Here is a 17,259-nt window from a genome sequence, read left to right on the forward strand (position 1 = left end):
TGCTTCTGAAGACCTTTCTGCAGAACTGGCAACCCCCTCCCCAAGATCTGTATCTCATTCTTCCTCATCCTCCTACTCTTGCCAAAGGTTCTCCTTGGGGCCCATGTCACCAGGTGGTATTGGATGCAAACTGCCACCAGGTCCAGGCAGCATGACCAATGATCAAGGATGATGGGAGCTACAATCCAACAATGTCTGGAGGTCACCACATTAACTATCACTTCCATATATGATTAGTGCATTGAGAGCCAGTGTGTCATAGTGGTTAAAGTGTTGGACTGGGACCTGGGAGACCAGGATTCAAATCCTCACTCAGCCATGAAGCTCACTGGGTAACCTTGGGCCAGTTACAGGGTCTCAGCCTAACCTACCTCACAGGATTGTTGTGAAGATAAAATGGGGAGGGGAGAACCATGTATGTCACCTTGAGCTCGTTGGAGAAAATGTGGAATATAAATATAATAATTAATTAATTAATAACTATGGGCCAGTTTGTGCACACTCACAAGCAAAGTTCTAATGCAGGGGTGGGGAACCTGTGGCACTTCAGATGTTACACTCCAACTCCCATCATCCCTCACCATTGGGCATGCTGCCTGGGGCTGATGGGAATTGGAGTCCAAAAGCATCTGGAGGGCCACAGGTTCCCCATCCCTAATATAGCACAAATGATGACCATCCTAGACCAGCCCCATCTGTGGGGGTGAATGGCTACACCTACCAGTTGCAGAGTGGATGGGTGAGGAGGACTAGCAGAGGAAGGCTCTTGCCTTTGTGTTTTGCTTGTGGGCTTGCCAGAAGCACATGCCTGGCCACTCTTGGAAAGAGCATGTTAGGCTAGATAGAGCCTGTGGCGTGGTCTTGTTCAGCATGGCTCTGTTTACCGTACAGACAAGGTTCACCATGTACACAGCACCAACTTGCACCAACTTTCCCCTTCAGAAAAATAAAGCCAACCCTTCTCTCTTGTGACAAGAAGTATAAATGAGTACATTTTTCTCTCTTCTAGGTGCATGTACTTGGAAGTAAAACTTGCTGATTTCAATGTAGCTTGCTTCCAAATCAAGCAAGTGTGGATAGAATTGGGTTGTAAATTATACAAAGAAATGGACTCTGCATTTATGTCACAAGGCCTATTGCAAATTTTCATTTGTGCTGAACAAGTATTTCAGGGGGCAGTGAAATACAAATCAATCAGAATTACCAACAATAGCAGCCAGTTTGAAAAGCAGTCCAAGGCAGAATTTCCCAAGCGCTCCCACGAGGTGGCATGAGAGGTTAATTTTTTAGATGAGTGAGTCTAATTTCCCAATAGATTACAGTACTATCACATTGTAATGACAGCAACATTGGAGCAGGTGCTTACTGCAGGTGCACAAATGCCAAGTGAACCTGTTTTATTTTTGTTTTGCTGCAAATGAAGAGACTTGCGTCATTCTGTTGATGTTATTAGCAGCTGAAAACCCCAAAGGGCTGCAGTCCTGCAACCATTAATATATGAGTCCTACTGTCATTCACAGACTACTAATTTGGTTCAACATTATCAATAGAAATTATTCTGCAAACAATTTTATGACATTTGAGAAAGTCAAACATATAACCAGTAAAAATAAAGATTCTATCACTTTGGTGATTTGGTCATATGGGGGACCCCTCTTTAGGTAGTCACGCGTATTACTTCACTTACTTCAAAATGCTTCACTGGGGACTTTCCTGTTTGCTGTCCTGCGTAGGGCCCTGGACTTCTACCCCAAAGTCCTAATATGACTGCACAGCTAGAGTGTTGCTTGTCCTCAGAATTGCACCTCCCTGAATTTCTGAATGAGTCACTGTTCTTGATTGGAAGAAGCCCAGCTGAGGACAGTGACTCAGACAGGAGCGTCATGGGCAGCCTCCTCTCAAGGTAAGTTATTTTTGTATTGAAAGTGAGTAAATGATCCAATCACACCTGAAGCAGAGATGCACCAAAAATGTCCATCCTCAGCCTGGGGAGGTCACCTGCTGTGGCTGGGCACCCATGAGCCTTTAATTACATAATTAGTTTATTTCTGCCGACACATTTTGGGAATTGCTGAATTAGAACAATATTAAGTCTGTGATTGATTCATGTACTATGCCACAAGATTCCGCCTGTGAAATTAGTTAGAAAGTGTGCCTAAAACAGCTTGAAAGGGGAGGGTGCACCAACAATCTATGATGTTGCAATCATGACCCTAAGAGGAATTGAACACTCAGATAAAAGTCACAGAAGATGTTGCAGTGAAATCGGTGGCAGCAGTAATCTGCTTCAGCACTGTATGTGTGTGTGAACCAGAGGTCTGAGGCTATTACACATATTGTTCTTCAGACATTATGAAATAAATTAGCAGGAATATTGTAGATGCCATGCTTCTTCTAATAAACAGGGTCCTGTAATCTGCCGTATTTTCATTGTGGAAGATTTAGCATAAAATGTGGTGATGAAACCACTTTAAAAACTGGCATAATGTGAAGAAATATATATGGACTTAAAAGTCATGACGACTCCTTTGCATCTGGCCACCTCTGGGCAGCTGCTGGGGGACCTTGGTGGTAGAGCCTCTGCTTTGCATGAAGAAGGCCCCAAGTTCAATCCCTGGCATCTCCAGGAAGGGCCTGGAGAGACTTCATCTGAGATCCTGGAGACCGCTGCCATTCAGCATAGACAATGCTGAGCTAGTTGGACCAACGGTCTGTCTCAGTTATAAGGCAGCTTCCTATGTTCCCTTACTCGCAGGCTCTCCAAACTGAGCCCATATCCTGGATCATAAAATAAATATGTATAGGGCCAATGCACTGAGGGGTTAATGGAACTGTATCACTGCCCCTGGCTTTTGGGCTGTACACAAGCATCTGGAGGCCTGAACAGTGTATGCATGATCTGAGAAAGCTGCTGTCGCAGGGTCCTCTGTTTGTTTTTTGTTAGATTGATATCCCATCCTTCCTCCCAGTAGGAGCCCAGGGTGGCATGGAGAAAGCTTATGGGTGATATCCTCTGTTGCATGGAGAAAGCCTGTGGGTGATATCCAACACTAGAGCAAACTCACTGAAATCAATGGGTTTGCTCTGAGTAGGGATGTAAGAAGGCATCACTTTCATCTGCTTTGTATTTGCCACATGCAGCACTGTTTCCATTCTGCTGCAGTTCATCTTCTGCCCAAAACTACATTATTCATCTCACTGTCTGCTGTGGTGAAATTACATAACTTATGAAATTTATGTAATTAATTATGTAAATAACATAAATTAAGTCATTACAGTATTCCACCCCCATGCATTTCAATAAAAAGGAAACACAATGCAAAGCGGGGGGCAGCAATTAATTGCATATATTTGTGGACTGAAAGCAACAACAGCAGTGAATACCAATCATATTTGTGCTGGATTGCTTTAAGTTCCAGACATGGGACAAATAAGTAAACATCAGCAATTTCCATGCCTGTTTTTGTTTTTGCCAGATTTCTCCAACATCTGTAGCTCTGAGAATGACTTTGATGGGTATCACCCTATGTGCACACAGTTTGTACATGCAGAAGCTCTCAGTCTTACTGATGAGTGCATGGAGGTCAGAGCTCAGGTAGCAGGCACCATCCCCTTCCCTTCTCCACATTCATCCTATGACAATGTATTGTGTGGATATAGTCTGTCTCCCCAAGCTCTTTCAATGAAAAACATTTAGATTGCAATCCTTACACTGTTTACCTGGGACGAAGTTCTGTTGCTTACTTCTCAGGAGACTTATAGGATCACACTGTTTATATATTTATATATTTATTTATTATTTGATTTATATCCCGCCCTTCCTCCCAGCAGGAGCAGACACCCTTTCATTCAATCATAACGCCCAGGACAGCTTACGACAATGTAAAAACATTCACAAAATATAAAGAATTAATATTTTTATAAAACTTTTAAGAACACAAAACAGGAGAAGCAACTGGAAACCCTTGAAACCAGGAGATCAGCTTGTTAAAACTACTCAAATGAAAAGACCAGGAAAGGGAAGTTCACATGTTGGGCCTTTCCTGTCTCCCAACCAATCAACTCTTCACTACATAGCCCAACCAATAATGCTTCTACCATCACTGAAATGTTGCTGAACTATGGCTACCATCAGCCCTAGCCAGCATACCAATGGTCAGAAATTATGAAAATTGTAGTCCAGCAACATCTGGGGATCCAAAGGATGGGAAAGGCTGCTGTAGTGCCCACAGGCACCACATTGGGGACCCTAGGGTTAGAAATATCCCCATTCCTATTAAATTTCCCAACTTTGATTCTCACTCAGTTCCAGAATCTGGCCAAAGAGCAACAATTATGAAACTTTAACATATTGATTACAAACATATTGATTACAAATTGTGTATATTATTATTAGTATTAGTATTAGTATTAGTATTAGTATTAGTATTATTAGTAGTAGTAGTAGTAACCTTTCTCTTTAATTCAGTTTGATTCGATGCATGTTTACTGGGAGTTATATTCCACTGTGTCCAGTGCAGAGCTTGGAAAAGTTACTTTTTTAAACTACAACTCCCATCAGCCCCAGCCAGCATGGCCACTGGATTGGGCCAATGGGAGTTGTAGTTCAAAAAAGTAACTTTTCCAAGCTCTGGTCCAGTATGGTATGCACATTTTCCTGGGAGTAAATCTCATTGAACTAAATGGGGCTTACTTCTGAGTAGGTACGCATAGGGTTACACTATTGGTATGTAGTCTGGATATGGTCAAAGTCCCCATATCAATCACATAGCCAAGTGCTAGATTATATGAAATATATCAGTTAACGGATACATGAAATATGCTGAGTGTATATGCAGAATGTATTTCCCTCACCATTCTGAAGCCATAGCCAGTCCCTAGTGTACTGGCATCTTAACTTATTTGTTTAATTTAATTAATTTTCCTGATGCCTTTAAATATATATTCTGCATAAGTGATTTATGGGCTATACCATGAAGTTGCTTACAGTGCAAGCCTATGCTCTGTGCATTAAGCTCAATGAAATTTACTACAAGGTAAACGTTTATAGAATTTCAGCCTCAGCAAAATAATTTTGTCAAACAAAAAAAAATGTTTAGAGTTGTCCCCGAGAATATAGATTCTCACACATGTAAGATTAGGTATCCCTAGTCAGAGAGTGGCATGGCCAGTGCTTGGAAGTAACTCATTAGAAATAATGAGTTACTTGTAATTCACTATTTTTTAAACTAATGAGTGGGTAATTCCATTACATTTTGCAAGTAATAGAATGACTAGTAATTTCCCTACTTTTCAGCCACAACTTTAATGTTTCCACGTTAGGTTTGGATGTTACTTGGGGGTGGGATCAAGCAGAAGTCTTCCGCTCCTGTGACTGGTGGACACAAGACATGTGCCTCACACAGGACTTCTGCGCAGCCTTTCTCTTCCCTCGTGTTCTGTGTTAGGAGGCACGAGGGAAGAGGTGAATAGGCAGGGGATCATGGAGCGCCTGAGAGAGAAAAAAATGGATGGTGGAAGAAAAAGCCAGGGCAAGGATGACAGAGGAGAAGGCAGCAGCAGAATGGCAGCGAAGAGCTGTGGAGGTGAGTCATGATGATGTGTGTGTGTGTGGTCCCCCATGCACCCTGCCACCCCCAGTCTCCCCCGTGTCCCCTTCGCACCTCCTGCCGTCTCCCTCACATGTCCTGCTGCCCCCCACCCCAGCTTGTGCTCCCGCCGTCCCCACAGCGTGTTCTGCTGCCACCACCACCGCCATCCCGCCTCTTGTTCCCCTGCCACCGCCACACTTCCTGCTGCCCCACCCCCCCTCACCTTGCCTTGCCTCTCATTCCCCCACTGCCGCTGCTGCCACCACCACCCCTCCTGCCACCCCCCGCATCACCTCGCCTCACCTCGCCTCTCATGCTGCTGCTGCCACCCCACCTCTTGTTCCCCCGCTGCTGCCACACCTCCTGCCACCTCCCCACCACCCCGTCTCACCTTGCTTCACCTCGTCTTGCCTCTCATTCCCCCCACCCCCACTGCCCCTCCTGCTGCCCCCACCCTGCCTCTCGTTCCCCCCCACCGCCGCCGCACCTCCTGCTGCCTCCCCACCACCCCACCTCACCTCACCTTGCCTCACCTCTCGATCCCCCCACCGCCGCTGCTGCCTCACCTCCTACCGCGTCCCTACCACAACGCCTCACCTCACCTCACCTCTCGTTCCCCTGCTGCCGCTGCTGCAGCCGCACCTCCTACTGCCCCCCCACCTCACCTCACCTCACCTCGCCTTGCCTCTTGTGCTGCCGCCGCACCTCCTGCCACCCCCATCTCGCCTCACCTCGCCTCGCCTCTCGTTCCCCCACCACCACCTCCCCCCCAGCTCCCCGCCTTCCTGAGAAACATATGAAACCAACATGCATGTAGCACAATTGAAGTAAGGCGTTAAGAAAGTATGAGGTTAAAGAGATAATTCTTTGGGGAAAGGAGTTACCATGCTGCAGTAATATCATTGCTCCTTCTCTTTGTGTCATGTTAATGGCTTGAAACAGCTGGGAAGATCATCTGGTGGACTGAAGCTCTTTCCCTTCTCCAATCCAGTAGCTATGCTTTCAACTTCTGCACCAGTATCTCTGGGGGCAAGATCAATTTATTCATACAGGTATGGTTGTAAACACAGATATGTAAGATCATGTGGGGTGTACTAACTCAAGGTGCTGGTTTTGACCTATAAAGCCTTACATGGCTTGGGACCACAATACCTGATGGAACGCCTCTCCCGATACGAACCCACCCATACACTACGGTCAAGATCAATGACCCTCCTCTGGGTGCCTACTCTGAGGGAAGCTCGGAGGGTGGCAACAAGGGAGAGGGCCTTCTCAGTGGTGGCCCCCAAATTATGGAAAGATCTCCCTGACGAGGTGCACCTGGCGCCAACACTGTTATCTTTTTGGCGCCAGGTCAAGACTTTCCTCTTCTCCCAAGCATTTTAGCATGTGTTTGAAATGGTTTTTATATCATTTTAAATTTTAAAATTGTGTTTTAAATTGTATATTTGTTTTAATGTTTTTGATTGCTGTAAACCGCCCAGAGAGCTTCGGCTATGGGGTGGTATACAAGTGCAATAAATAAATAAATAAATAAATAAAGGTGTGAAGGGGAATTTTTTCAATTCATTGCACTGTTGGAAGGCTTAATGTTTGTAAAGAAGTTCCTCCTGCATTTATTGCTGTCTAGAGTAACCACTGCAATTACGCAAGTTACATGTGGCGTGTGAAAAAGCCGAAAGGACCTCAGAAGCTTGGCCTCTGTGTGTGTGTGTGTGTGTGCACATGCCTGGGGAGCGGTAGTTTGCAGCCAGGTACTTATCTCTCCCCCCACAATCTTTGAAATGTTTTGATGTGCTTGTAGATGGGTGATGTAGCCTCAAGGCTGGCTCTTGGTATTTTCATGTTTGATGGCACCAACCTTCTATTAATGATAATGGAACACAATGCAGTGGGAAGTTCTCCTGCACAAATCTCATTAACTTTAGTGGGATCTTGCAAGAGATCTGCCTTTGCTTTAGACCTATTTCCTTCTCAGCTATCCTTAGTGATGCCTAAATTCACTGCCCTAGGCAACTACTTTGCTTTATTTTAGGGCTACTTATGTCTATGCGTATGTATGGTTGCAGGTACCTGTGCCAGGGAAATAGGATTGATCATATCTTCCCACAGTATGTAGAGCGGAGGAGGACATATGCTTTTGCTATGTAATATGTGCAGCTGACCTCAAGTGAGGTGCAGACACTCCATACATACTCAGAGGCATTCCTTTTTACATATTTTTGTAAAATATTTTTGCACTTTATGGTCCTTCCCTATTTTAAATAGAACTGAATAATGACGTTTGCAACTTGCTGTAAGCATTTTGTACGGTAGGATATAAATAATAATAATAAACATGTTCTGTGTCCAGGATTTGGCCTCAGAAAAGACATTTCCAGGGTTGAGCCCCGGTGCATCCTGACCTGACTGTGCTTAAGCTCAGACTGTAGTCCACTATCCTATGAATGTGTAAGAAAAGATCTAGGAGTCTTTCTTCCAATCATAGCTTCAGGATCAAGGTGTGCACTTTAAGCTGAAAGTAACTTTAGAGCAACTGACTTTAAGTAGACCTTTGTCTGTTCTAAATGGTTGTGGAGTCATAGCCCAGCCTCTACAAATCACTGGGATGGTGCCACAGCATTGCTGTTTGGACTTAAGTGTTAGAGAATATTTTTCCAGAGATCAGTGATGAAAGATACACCTCTAGATTTACCAGCTTTTTAAAAATTGCCCTTGTGTTTGTGCCTTAAATATTTCCATCTGCTTATCAGGTTAATTGTTGTGCCATCAGAAATTACACCTGCTGATGTCTGCAGATCAGACTGTTAAAAGTGCAGCAGCAGGCCAGTCAGGCCATTTTCTTGTGGTGTGAATTCCCCACTCCCAAGCCCTTGTATACTGTATGAGTTTTCCTAAGTACAATTGCCTTAAAGTTTTCTCTCTTTCTGCCTCAGCTCTTCACTTGGCCTTCTCTTTCCCCTTTTCTTGTCCTCCCCATCTTTCTTTCTCTCTGTTTTGTTTCTCCTCATTCAATGGTTTGGTGTGCAGCTCCTCTCTCTCCCTGCCCCCCCTCGGTTTTCCTTAAGTTTGCTCCTGCTTCTCCCTAGCTGCTTTTAGCAAATAGTGCTACTCTTCTTCTCCCACGCCCTGGCCCTCCTACTTGCCACAGAAAAGGCATGAGCTATGAGGTGATTTTAACTTACAGGAAAAAGTGCACAGTCATGAGCAGTAACTGATTGGGTTAAAGAGGATGTGATTAATATAAGTGTAGTAATGGGGGATTTCGGGGCTTGAAAGAGACATCTAGTTCAAAAACCCTTCTCAGTGGCAGGACCCACCATGTGCAACAGAACCCTGAAGTCTTTCTTGGAAGAACAAGGCCTGCTGTCATCAGACCACATTAGATTATTTTACAAGGCAAAGGCTCCAGAGTTCATTTGCCGCCTATAAGCTTCTAGGACAAATTGCCCAAACAAGTGACGTATGCCACAGTTTTCTATGGGGGAAAAAAAGGGGGGGGGACTTGTGAGTCATCATTCAAGCTGACCGGATGTACAATCTTAATTAGCAACTAATATGTGGTTTTGTTGAGTTCTGAGTGAGCAGCATTGTGAGAAAGTAAGTAAAAAGTAAAATTTAATTTTTGTGTCGCCTATCTGGCCGAAGCCACTCTAGGAGACGTACATATTAAAATTAATAAAATACAATATAAATACAGAATAAAATACAATGCAGTCAACCATAACCATTTTAAATAGCAGCAGTATAAAACAATGTAGGGCAATCAATAAACAATTTAAAACAATCATAGAAAAATTAGCCCACCCCGGAAATCCCGAAGGCCTGTCCAAAGAGCCAAGTTTTTAAGGCTTGGCGAAATGTATCCAGGGAAGGGGCATGGCGGAGATCGAACGGGAGGGAGTTCCAGAGAGTGGGGGCCGCCACTGAGAATGCCCTCTCTCTAGTCCCCACCAACCTAGCTGTTTTCGTTGGTGGGACTGAGAGAAGGCCCTGTGTGGCTGATCTAGTCGGGCGGCTTAATTGGTGGTACTGGAGGTGCTCCTTCAGGTAAACTGGGCCGAGACTGTATAGGGATTTAAAGGTTAACACCAACACCTTGAATTGGGCCCGGAAAACAACTGGAAGCCAATGTAGATGAAATAACATTGGCGTGATATGATCATGGCGGCAGCTGCTTGTAAGCAAACAAGCCGCCGCATTCTGCGCCAGTTGTAGTTTCCGGACTGTTTTCAAGGGTAGCCCCACGTAGAGCGCATTGCAGTAGTCTAATCGAGAGGTGACCAGGGCATGTACTACCAGTGGGAGCTGATGAATCGGGAGGTAGGGTTGCAGCCTCCGTATGAGGTGTAGTTGATACCAAGCTGCCCGGCTCACTGCCGAAATCTGAGCCTCCATGGACAGCTTGGAATCAAGAACAACCCCAAAGAGTAACTTTAGTTATGATGGGGGTACAGGAGGGCAGGAAATGCAAATCCTTGTGCTTCGTTCCTCCTCTGTGCTACTCTGACAGGCCTGAAATGCAAATTTGCTACGTCTTCCCTGCTCCCCCATCCCTACATAAAGATGTGCAAAGTCCGTTTGCATGTTCTGTTTCTACAAGTTCTATTCTGACGTGATTTCAGGGGAAGGTGTAGCTCACTGGTAGAGCCTCTGTTTTGCATACATAAGGTCCCAGGTTCCATATTTGACATCTCCAGGTAGGACTGGAAATTGAACCCTGGTCTTGAACCATGCAGAGCCATTGCCAGTAGGTGTAGTACATACTGAGCTAGATGGACTCATGGTTGATTCCGTATAAGGCAGCTTCATATGTGATAGAAAAGTCCAAGCCAGGAAGCCCAAGACACTTGCATATCTGAAATCTCCATTCCACGTGAAGATACTGAATCACCTTTGCTTGTAAATCACTGGATAAGTCATCATTTGGTGACTCCTAGTTGAACATGTGAGTTGCCACCATGGAAAAGCATTGTGTATGAGGTGAAAGAAGAAGCTCTGCATGTGGCTGTGGGTTCTGTGATTTGTGCACAGAGCATAATTAAACAATTTGCCCAGTACAGGCTAGTGGTATAGCTAAGCTAAATTCTAGGCTTTTGGGTATGTTTTTAGAAGATGTGACTTTCAAAGTAATGGAGGGATAAGAAAAGGGAAAGAAAAAAAATACTTTACATACATCATTCAGCTGTATTGCTAATTATAGATATAGATATAAAGGATAAACTGCATTTTGTCAAAAGTATTTTTGTCTACATTTTATACCTCCTCCTTGGTTTTCCAAGCTTGGCATGGAATGCTTCTCATACAGAATTAATTTGAAATGCTGCATATTTATTATCATAACCATCATCTTCAAAATAAAAAATAAATGTACTGCCTTCAAGTTGATTTCGACTTATGGTGACCCTATTAATAGGGTTTTTATGAGGCTGAGAGGCAGTGAGCTTCATTCAGAAGAGAGATTCTGTTATGTCATTTTGTTAATCTTATGGATTAAAAAAAATTATTCTACTACCCCCTGTGTGTGTGTGTTTATTTTTAATATTGTTTTAGGCTACTTAGATGTGCAGCAGCCAAGGCCAGCACCTTGTAGACTTTTTTTTAAAAAGTAACTGAAATGTAATTGTAGTGATTACGTTTGAGAAAAAATAAAGTAATCAGTTACTTTCAGAGCAATTGTATTTGTAACAGTAATTACTACTTTTTTGGCCAAGTAATTGTAACTGTAATTTATTACTTTTTAAAAGTAATCTTCCAAGCTCTGGGCATGGCAGAAACTAATTCCTGTATGATTTGGAAGATGGCGACAGCAGTCAAGGCATCCGAACTAGAAGTATTTTATGCTGCCTAAAACCTGAGCATCTGTGTTATAGTCACATTTTGATCACTCTGAAGAAAACTATCCTTGTTCTAATTCCTGGGGCTGGAACGTGAGTGTGTGTGTGTGCATGCATGTGGTAGTTTTGATTTCTCTAGGTGTAGAAAAACTCTCTGAGAGACCTGTTCAAGAATTAATGTGAAATGAACAGCGCCATGTTTTAGAGCTGTACAAGTTTGCACGCGTGCACAGAGAGAGAAAGAGAGAGAGAGAGAGAAGAGAGAAGAGGGAGGGGCAAATTGGAAAGAGGTGTTTTGGTTTATGCTGTTTACAGGCTTTTTGTGCCAAAGTGCTGGTTGCCTAGGAAACTGCTGTAAGCTGGAATTTGGATAGATACATTGTCAACAGCATATGAGAATTCTGAATGGATTTCAGATGCAGTTAGAAGGGGAGAAATATCATGTCTGGAAAAAACAAATACCTTGGGGGGAAATGTTCATTCCTTGGTCTCTGTTATTTGTTCCAATTACAGCTCAGATATGAGCCTGGGTTTCTGAAGTATTTGATGCAGTTGAGCCTGAAATACGACGATGCAACAGCATACGCAGTGAAAAAGCAAATATGCCTGAGCAATTTTGGAGTCACTTGGGGAGTGAAAGCGCTGTATATGCTTAGGTGACTGGTAAGTAAGGTGCCCCACAGTGCACAGCTACTTTTTCTATCTAAAATAATATCTTGAGTCTTGATCTACATATACAAAAATGCCATAGCAAAGGAACCATATTCCAAAGCATTTTGTTTCGCCAATGGAAGCTCTGTGCCAGTGGAAGGCGGAAATTCTTTCCCCATTGCTGTGCCTTCAATGCCAGCAAAACCTGCACCTGTTAAATTTCTGCATGTTGAAGGCACACAGTCACTGCTACTTAAAAGTGGTAGCTGAGATTCTACTCCACTTTTGTCCATGAGATTATATAGAATGAAAAGGATGCTTTCAGGGGACCTGCAGTTGCTCCCTCCCTGCCCCCAATCTTTTCATGGATGTCTACAACAACATTGTTTTCCCTGTCTGCTGCTCTTCTCACACCCATTTCATCTCCAATCGTGTGTCATCTCAACTAATCAGGAATCACATACTCAGCAAGATGACATCATTATTTATTTATTTATTGAATTTATATACCGCCTTTCTGCCAAGACGCTCAAGGTGGTTTACAATTTTAAAATACTACAAGAAATGAATGATATACAATGTAAAGTTGTCCCTCTTGAGAAGAGCAGTCCAACTGAAGAAAGCCATGATTTTGTCATTGCCAGTCCCCTCCACTCTCTCCCTCTCAAAGGACAGATGATATCTGTTGCCCCTTCCATGTTGGCTTAAGATTTCTTTAGATTCCTTGTTGACAAATCAGCAGAGATGACAAATCATCATGATGCTAGCCTATCAAATTTGTCAACACAATATCACTGCAGAGATAACAGGGCAATGCTCCATGCTTTTGCATGTAACATCACTGGGCTCTGTAGGCACTTTCATGAATTCTTGTAGAACAATGTGGAAGACGGAGTGAGCCACAGCATGCCCCTGCTTTTCTTGTCTTCCTGAGCTGTGCTGTGAACATTCCTCTTTGGTGAGGTAGCCATGCAATGCCCCATGTCTTCCCATACTGCAAGAGGGAATGACTCCCTCACAGGCCAGCAGGTAGACAGGTAACATTTACCCAGTTGCCTCAGCAACACAGGGACATGTTATCTTTTTCACTCCCTCACATAATGTTGCCCCTGTATGCAAGCCCTCTGAAAGACAGACAGATAGAACTCCCTTTTTAAAGGGGAAGGGGGAAGGTTGTGCAAACAGAAAATCCCTGTTTGGGCTCAGTCCTAATGTTAACTGAAGAGCCATCCTTACCAAGCATAACAGCCTTGAAATTGCCCATCAGCAGCCGCACCTGGTCAGCAGATACAGCAAGCACACAAATCATCCGGTGTCTTCCCCACTATGGTGAGAGTGTTGAGTTTTCATTTAAATTATAGTAACTGTTTCTAAATTTTCAGCTATACATATAAATTATCATATGTACATTTTATGCAAATTGGTGCCCTCTTTTGGCAATGCATAGCTGGCTACCCTCTAGAAGTTGCAACTCCCAACATCTGGAAGGCACCATGTTGACTACCCTTGAGGTACCCTGAGAAAAATACTGTATGCTCCTGGAATTTAGGGTGACAAGAGGCAAAGAATGACAGGACTCCTGGGCTTTAACAAGTTGATGGAGGAGGTGATTTTAAGTGGATACAACTTGCCAACCCCACGTGACAAGCCATATGTGCCAATATTCCCCTTTGACACGTCTAGCAAAGATAAAGCAGCCTGTCTGTCACATCTGGACATTCCACCTGGGATGGCACTGATGGTGTGTAGAGCTTTTATGTAGTAAAAGCCAGGCATCTAAAAAAACAAAACATCACCCAGGTCATTCAGCTGTACATTAGGGGGGCTTATTCTGACAACCTACAAACAAAGGAGCAGCACCCCGCAGTTGGGAATCCTCTCACTTATCAGCTGATGAGCAAAAGGATTCATCCTGTGTGGTGCTGCTCACTGCTCATTCTTGGCTGGCTTCCCTACATGCTAAGAAGCTGTTTGTGAAGGAGCAGTGACCAGCATTTGCACAGGATGGAATCGTTCTGCTTACTGCTGTTAAGCAAAACTATTCCATCCTGCGATGGTTGCACCTGCCGGCCCTCAGTCAGGACCATAATTTTATTTTTTTAAAAAAATCAAATTAATTCCAACCACTTTTTTTTTTACTTTTAAAAAAGCCCTTAGCCCTGCTCCCCAAATAGTTTCGGGGATGGATCCAAGGTGGGGCAGATAGTTCCCTCTTCAGGACAGGGTGGATTGTCCCTCCCTGGGGCCCACAGCCCTATTGCTCAGTTTGCTGGCCAAGAGTCTGCAACATCAAGGCCCCTGCTCTCCCTTCTTAGGACTTATCTTTGGGCCAGACAGCCCTTCAAAATACCATCCTCTGTAAAGTAGAACACATGGGTCCCCTGTACCCCCACCCCACCTGACCCGTGTCTTATGATGAGCTGTATTCATAGCTGTTGTTGTTAATGAAAGCAGGAAGCTGGCATCTGCTCCGAACAAGCACCTGGTTTTATGCCACTATTGCCAGATTATATATTTGGAAACTGGAATCTTTGTCATGGGCCGTCAGAATTCTCAGCATTGATTTGGAAGAGGAGGAGGAGGAAGGAGGAGGCGTCAACAAAGTACAGCAACAACAGTAATACAATAAAGCAGTCATCAAACACTAATGTAGCAAAGAGAAGGTTCAAAATACAACCATCAGAAAAAAATGTTACCACAGCCATTAAAAACCACTTCAAAAAAGAAGCAACCGTTTGTGCCCCATGATGGGTGGTGAGAGGAAAGGATGGGGCACCTTGTGCCAGTAGCCGTGCCCAGCTCCCCTCCCTCCAGGACACATAATCGCTTCCTTCTTTCACCACTGCCATCCGACTCCATATACCTCCCCGCCCAACTACCATGATTACTGTCACCCCATCCTTGGTTTAAAGTCAAAGAGAGGGAATGTGCCCTCCCCATCCAAGCCTCCTGAAGGGGCAATACCCTTTGGCATTTGCTGCTTTTGTGTCAACCTGCTCTCCATGGCTGGCCCAAGGAAATACTCCACACGCACATACTGGAAGTAGCCACTCTAGCAGCAGCAGCAGCGGGCTCTCACCCTGGACTGCTGATCTTTCCTTCCAGCTTGCGTATGCTGCTCTCGGCTATTTCCTGCAGGCATCTGCGCAGCAGGAGGAAGAAACAGGAGTTGTGCGGCAACAATCTCTCCCTGTGACTCCTGGCTCTTCTATGGATTGCATCTTCATGGCCTGACAAGCATCCCTACTCTCCTCTTTCCACCCTCTCACCCCTTGGATATGGTTACACAGCGTAACATTGCTCTGAGTTCCTCACATGTCCTTGTTAAAGATAATGGCCACAGATAGTTAAATGCCTAAGGGGCACACTGTTGCAGTGCAGTTAGATATCTGTGGTTATGCTTTGCCCTCCTGTGGTACATTCCCCAAATATTTTGGTCTGATTGTGAGTCCCATGAAGACAGGGTTCATGCAGATCTGGGACAGAAGGAGCCTGCCTTGGTGATTCGTCTTTTCTCCAAGCTACCAAACTTTCTCAGAAGAAAAGCACTCTGCACATGTGCAATGGCACACTTTCTTAAATAAATTGCAGCCCTATCAAGTCAAAAAGTCCCCAGTTGCCACTGACTACTAGGTTCCTATTCAACACTGGTAGAGCCCTCAAAGGCAGCAGTCCTACTGGAGGCTGAGGATACACTCCAAGTCCCCATTTCCTCTTCTAATATCAAATATGGGTTGTCTTGCTCCTGTACAAATACATTTGAAAGAGAAACGGGGTCACACAAAAAGATGATAATGGTTTCTGCATACTTGGGAGACTCCCCAGTTCTGTATATTGGTTTAATCAATTAAAATTAAAAGATTTTAACTTGTTTTTTGCAGTAGCCTGACAAGGACCTATGCTCAGTGGCTTGCAGGACTGTGGAAGCCAAATCACAGCCTGAGATGGCCTGAGAAATTATATAATAAGTACTCTATTTCCATGTCTGGGTTTTTTTAAAAGTCAAACACCTCATTTGAGAACACCACATGGTTACTTCTTACATTTCTCAATGTCTGAACATGAGTTGCAACAAAGTCTGTAACCAAGCCTAAATGAATGCAACCATATATTCATTATCTCCCTGTTTCCTCTTCCTCTGGGGTTTCCTATATGTCAAAGTTTAGATGGTAAGTTTCTCGGGGCAGGGGACTTTCCTCTTCTACTCTCTAAAGCTCCACTGATGACACTATATAAAAAAATAATGACATCCGGGGTGGGCACTGGTCACACCTTTCACATCTGCAAAACTGTCCACTGGGTGTTCCTGCATTATGTTAGTAAGGACTACATTTTCCCTCAACCCAAGACTGTGAATTACCTCAGATTGACAAAGGGATTAATGATTACTGCCATGTATATAAACTGCTTTTCTTTTTCAATAAGGAACTCAGATAGGTTCCTATATGGATACACTGTTAGAGTGCCAAATATGATTGCGGAGGCCTTATGCTCTTTATTTTAGTAATTGTAAATAAAGATACTATAAAGCTCCATAACTTCCTGAGACTGTAAGACATTCCTTTTGTGTTCCATTAAGGTAGGCTAGATAAAGGAGATAAATTCATTGCTCACCACAAATGCCAATTCACGGAGAGGGAAACTATTTGTCTATTTACGTCACTAAACACTGCATACTAAATGTGCATAATACGTAAAATTGCTGTTGATACCCCATGTACTTAAATATGCTTATAACTGCTGACAGCATTGCAAGAGGATGCAGAAGGAGAGCCTGAAGACTATGCTTTCCCCCAGGATTCTCCCTAGTTGTGGGAGTAGCAGGGAGTAGGACCTGCTGGAACAATCACTGCAGCTCAGCTTCAAGGGGGTACATAACAGTTGTTACTGCCTCCAAAGCTACCATATTTAGCAAAGAGATCCATAAATAATGTTACGTGATATACAGCTAACAAGGTTTTACTCTGTATCATGGTATTAAATGTTGATGCACACTGTGGTTGTGTCACTTCTTTCTCTACTGGAGATTATCCATTTCTTTACTGGAGTTTATGCAGACAAATGTATTTGAGAGAGTATCTTCAGAAGGGTCTCAGTCTTTACAACTGGTGAAGGTGAACACAAACATGAATTAAGTAATTTAGGCTCAGACCTGCTTACACCGAATTTCCTAGATGGAG

This window comes from Rhineura floridana, chromosome 4 (genome assembly GCF_030035675.1).
Source record: "Rhineura floridana isolate rRhiFlo1 chromosome 4, rRhiFlo1.hap2, whole genome shotgun sequence".
In the NCBI taxonomy this organism is placed as follows: Eukaryota; Metazoa; Chordata; class Lepidosauria; order Squamata; family Rhineuridae; genus Rhineura; species Rhineura floridana.